This window comes from Cupressus sempervirens, chromosome 8, assembly GCF_028749045.1.
Source record: "Cupressus sempervirens isolate cs-2001-9-10 chromosome 8, ASM2874904v1, whole genome shotgun sequence".
Classification (NCBI taxonomy): domain Eukaryota; kingdom Viridiplantae; phylum Streptophyta; class Pinopsida; order Cupressales; family Cupressaceae; genus Cupressus; species Cupressus sempervirens.
The window spans coordinates 546,229,691-546,235,690 of NC_143125.1; positions in this window are offsets into that span (position 1 = coordinate 546,229,691).

Here is a 6,000-nt window from a genome sequence, read left to right on the forward strand (position 1 = left end):
CATATACAAAGCTTGGGTAGGGTTACTTTGGAACAAGAGGCTCCTAAATTTACTGGTATTGTTACTGCAAGGCTTGATGTGATGACCCAATTCCGGTCATTCCAGATAAAGAACAAAAAATTTCCAATGCCTTTTTGGAAATATTGTTTCCCTCTAATGTATGTGTGTGGATTAAGGTTCATGACTATTCATTTAGTTACTTTTGGTAGTTTATTTGATCTAAAATATATTTATAGTTTAGTTAAAACATAATATAAAATAATTAAAATAAATACAATTATAATCAAATACTTATATTATTATGCATAATATTGATTACACTAATGATAATAATAGATTATTTACTAATATATTTATTTGAATTTTGATTACTTATTAACTTATGATTATCATATTTAGGTGACTCATATCATTATATTGATATTGGTAGTTATATTTTATTCATTTTCCTGATTATTATAGCATGTAATACTATATTGTTAATCATATTATTCATATATAAGTTATAAGTATATTTGAAAACTATTTATTTATTATTTATTATTATATTTACTATCATATGTATTAGCACACTTAAATAGAATAGTTTATATTAATTGTCTATAATTGATTATAATTATAATTATATTTTATATTATAGTTTAATATCTATTTTTGTTATTGATATTACTTAGTAATATTTCTTATAATATTTATTAAAATTTCTTTAAAATGGGGACATGACACCTAATTTGGCCACTCTTATAAAGAAAGTGCCTAAAAAGGACACAACCCAAGCGACTAAAGGGCATTGACACTTGGCATTCATCACTAAACCACGAATTCAGGAAGTGTTTAGTGGGTAAACACCTCAAATTTGCATGGCGTTGCTGATTTGCATAGACAGTAATAATTCAGCTTGTCACTTATCAAAATATGAGGCCACAATAGGCAACATGAGGAAATAAGTGACCATCACTTGAAAAACATTAATCCCTTAATATATATTTAGATGCAACTTTAGAATTATATTCTTCTTATTAATGTTTGATGACTATACCATCTTGGATTGTTTTCATGATCTTTACTATTGACATAATAGACCCTTTTCGATTCTCTGACATAAGTCATATTAGCCTAATTACTAATTAAATTTTAACGATACAATTTTTATTGACTGAGTCCTTATGATCAAGATAGAGTACCTAACCTATTCCCCCTATTAGTGGAAATGGAATCTTTGAAAATCCTTGATTATGGTCCAATTTTTTTACTTGGCTTCATGAAGATAGCTGATCGATTCTAATTTCTTCGCAATGTTTCTACTGTCATTCGTGGACTTGATAAGATACCTGATTGATCCATTTAGCTCTACTTAAAAGTTGTATTGCTCATCGTCATCCTTGGAAAAGTGAATATCTTCTTGGACTAATCCTTATTTGTCTTGAGGTAACTAGGCAAGACCTCATGATTTTCTGAATATCTTGTCATTTTACTGTTTGTTGGCTAAGTACATCTACTTCTAACTTCCTACTCACTAGATATAAGTGCTAAGGCCTACCACTTCTAGGTCAAGAGAGAATTTAATTACCTCGTGCTTTTGTAAAAAATGACTTTTATAACATAGCTGTTGTCCCAAAATCTGAATTAGTATCTTTTAACTAAGTTAGTTAACACATCAACCTAGAGTGAAAATTGACACTACAACAATTAAGGGCAAGCTGGACAAAGTACATTTGCGTATAGGTAAACTTCATAGATGTTGGCAATTATAACTTTATCCTAAACATTTACTTATGTTAGATTAGATAGCTTAGGATCTGCCTTATTTTCCTGAGTGGGTGTAATATGGTGAAGAACTATTGAGGAATGAGTCATACTCCAAAAGTGTTTGGTTCATGCAGTAGTTACATAAAAATGCAATAGAAATTAGAACTACAAAACGATAGTGTGAGTGGTTCAAGGGCCTTGATCTCGTGGATATGGGTATGTAGGCAACCTAGTGGTGAAAGATGTCACTAGAGCACAAATGTGTTGGACATAGTTATGTTGTATTTATTAATGTGTACTCAAGTAAGAAAAAAAAACAATTTTCAAGAGGTACCTATACCCGGCTAGATGCCCAAAAATTGAGAGAGAGAGTACAGGATTTAGGAATACACTTGGTAGTCTATACTTGGACGTAAGATTGAAAGCCAAGGAAGGGTGTAGAGTTTACTCTTAACTTGCTAGGAATCCTTGGCATAGTTTTGGGCAGACTGTGAAAATTTTGCCAAGTCACTCTAGATCGAGATGGTCCCTAAGCGTGTACTTCTTTGATCAGAGTGTTATTTATTTCCTATGCGATGAAAACCCATTGCAGATGGATTGACAAGATGCCATATTATTCCCTATCCAATATGGATAGAGGTTGGGTTAAGATGACCCCTTAAATTTTCCTAGGAAAGAAGAGCCTGGATAGCTAAAAGACAACAGTGTCCTAGATGGACTATCTTTAATATATTCCCTAAGAAACAATGATTATATTTGAAAGAGAAAACAAAACAAATTACCTTTGCATTTTGACCTTATAGATATGATTGAGTTTCTTTGGCTACCCATTATTTTAAATCTAAAGAGAAGATGCTTCTCACACCAACCCTATCCTAGACATTGTCAAGCAATAAATTTTGAGGTAATGGGTTTAGGCACCAAATGAAAGTTGTTTAGTATTGTGAATCTTGTACCTATGACTGCAGTTTTGGATGGTCAAGATAGTTATGCAGTGTCTGATGGTCATTAGAGCATGTCAATGATTGAAACATCCCAAGAATATAGCAACAAGAAAAATATGGCCAAACACAATATATGCTTGGATGGAAATACCCCCTAGTCTTATCTTAAGATAAACAAGTTTTGTAAGATTGAGAACAATAAGTCACGTTGGAGTAGCAATGTTGATATGTGTTGGGAAGTGCTCAAGGATAAATTATGTTTAGATTGAAGGGAGCTTTATACACCTTCTAGTCCTGTCATTGTCCTTTGGTACGTCAATGGTGAATGCTGATTTCCTGTAAGCTTCATAACAATTAGTAATCTAGCAGTTCGATAACCATGTGGTGCAATTGTCGATGGAAAATATTAGCTTTTATGTTAATTGCAATAGTGTCACATGTATCAAATTATGATGTAGCCCACAACCACATGTACAAAGGGATATGACATTCACTATAGAAATCTGTATCCCTTAGTTTGTCTACTATAGATAGCTAGACAAATATGTATAAATTCAGTAGATGACATTGCTGAACACAATCAGTCATATATGGCTAAATTATGTAGCTACACAATTTAAACCTAGGTATGTGTTGCTGAAGGGAAATACAACCTTTGTATATATGCTAATAAGGTACAATGAGGGTCGTCGCATCTCTGATATAAGCAAATTGTTATGTATTGTGGAGGTGTTGATGGTTATCAAAACATACTTGAACAAGAAAAATATTAATGTCTCTGCCTTCACTAATATGTTCTCTATCAAGAGAGTCTACCACATTAAGAACAATAATAGACTGGGGTGGATATTCTAGGTTTGATCTTGCAATCTCCAAGTGGAATTTTGATGTGTAATTGCAAATAAGATATAAGATGATATATGATAGATGATTAGGAAGATGACCAAGAGGTCAATATGATGATCAAAAGGTCAATATGTATATGAGATTTCTCACATGTAGATGATGTGATTCAGCGACCCATAAATTAGAAAAGAATGGCCCAATGTTGGTGTCTCATGATAATGACTAAGATTAACTTGTCCAAATATAGTTCCATTTTCAATGTGAGATCAATGATCCAAAAAGATCAACATTATCGCATGTGAAAGATAGCTAATTGGATTTGATAGGAGAGGAGACATGATAACGATCAATGTCTGGTTAATGGCCATCTAGTTCTCGGAGGTGAAGTTGCCAATGGCTACCCTTGATATGGTATAGTAATAGTCGTTAATTTGTCTTCAAATTGTTCCCATGGTGAATGCCTAGATCTAATATTGTGTCTTTTGTACTATCCAATGTTTCTCTTGTTCATGAAGGTAAAAGATCTTTGAAGGCTATTCTTTCTTTGATACAATAATGGCTTGACATTTAGTTACCTTAGTATTCAGTAAAAGTAACCAAAGTAGTTGTTTTATAGAGTGGGTGTGATCAATGCAAAGAGTTATTTGAAGTTGTGATAATTTGATTGACAATATCACGAAAGTCATCGAAAGTTTTAAAAGTGAGAAGCTAATTCTTCTTGCTTGGAAAAATGTGTTGCTCGTGGCATTCATTGACTCCTATTCCCATTTTCATTGGTGCAGATTAGAGGGTAAGTAATGGGGCCCAAGGTGTAGTGCACAATGCACCGACATTGCTTCTCTATCTTTGATGTTTTATGGATGGGTGTTAGGTGGACAGTGAAAATTAGCAACACATTATTATCTTCCTGATGCTTATTTGAGCCAAATATTATTATCTTTTGGATGCTTGTATGGCACACTGAATATTAATGCTCCATTGGATGAAAATGCTTCAACCTCATGCACAATAGGCAACATGTGGAAATAATTAACCATTACTTAAAAAACATTATATCTCAGAATGATTTACAAACCAAGGGACTCCAAATACCCAACAAAAACATTTGGCACACACAAAACAACTTTCTATGTCACTTCTTTATGATTTAGGCGTACTAGCCCTATCCTAGTTGTTTCCAAGCAATAAATTTTAAGTTATTGTGTTTAGGCACAATATGAAATTTGTTCAAGATACCATTTTGGGACTTCTACAAATGACCTCAAAATGAATAGGGTGTACTTCAGAAGGCACAAGACCAATTTGGACATATTTGCATTCACAATTACTAAAAGTGAGCAGCAAACAAGGTATATTTTGGGCATAAGTTTTCCCACATAGGTCATATGATGAAACTAAGAGGATTTGAGGATACTCTTTTCAAAAAAATTAAACATGTATAAAGCTTGGTTAGGTTTACTTCGGAACAAGATGCTCCAAAATTTACTGGTATTGCTACTGTAAGGCCTAACGTGATGACTCAATTCTTGTTATTCCAAATGAAGAACAAAAAAATTTCGATGCCTTCTTGGAAAAATTGTTTCCCTCTAATATATGTGTGTGGATTAAGGTTCATGGCTATTCATTTAGTCACTTTTGGTAATTTATTTGATCTAATATATATTTATAGTTTGGTTAAAATATAATTTAAAATACTTAAAATAAATACAAGTATAATAAAATACTTATATTATATTATTATGCTTAGTATTGATTATACTAATCATAATAATAGATTATTTATTAATATATTTATGTGAATTATGATTACTTCTTAACTTAGCATTATCATATTATGATTACTTCTTAACTTATCATTATCATATTTTGGTGGATCATATCATTATATTGATATTGTTAGTTATATTTTATTCATTTTGCTAATTATTATAGCATGTAATACTATATTGTTAATCATATTATTTATATATGTTATAAGTATATTTGAATACTATTTATTTATTATTTATTATTATATTTACTATCATATGTATTATCGGACTTATATAGAATAGTTTATATTAATTGTCTATAATCGATTATAATTATAATTATATTTAATATTATAGTTTAATATTTATTTTTGTTATTGATATTACTTATTAATATTTCTTATAATATTTATTAAAATCTCTTTAAAATGGGGACATGACACCTAATTTGGCCACTCTTACGAAGAAAGTGCCTGAAAAGTACACAACCCGAGCAAACCAAGGGACGGACACTTGGAATTCATCACGAAACCACAAATTCAAGAATTTTTTAGTGGGTAAACACCTCAAATTTACACGGTGTTGCTGATTTGCATAGATAGTAAAAAATCAGCTTGTCACATATCAAACTACAAGGCTGCAATAGGCAACATGAGGAAATAAGTCACCATTACTTGTAAAACATTTATCTCAAAATGTTTTACAAACCA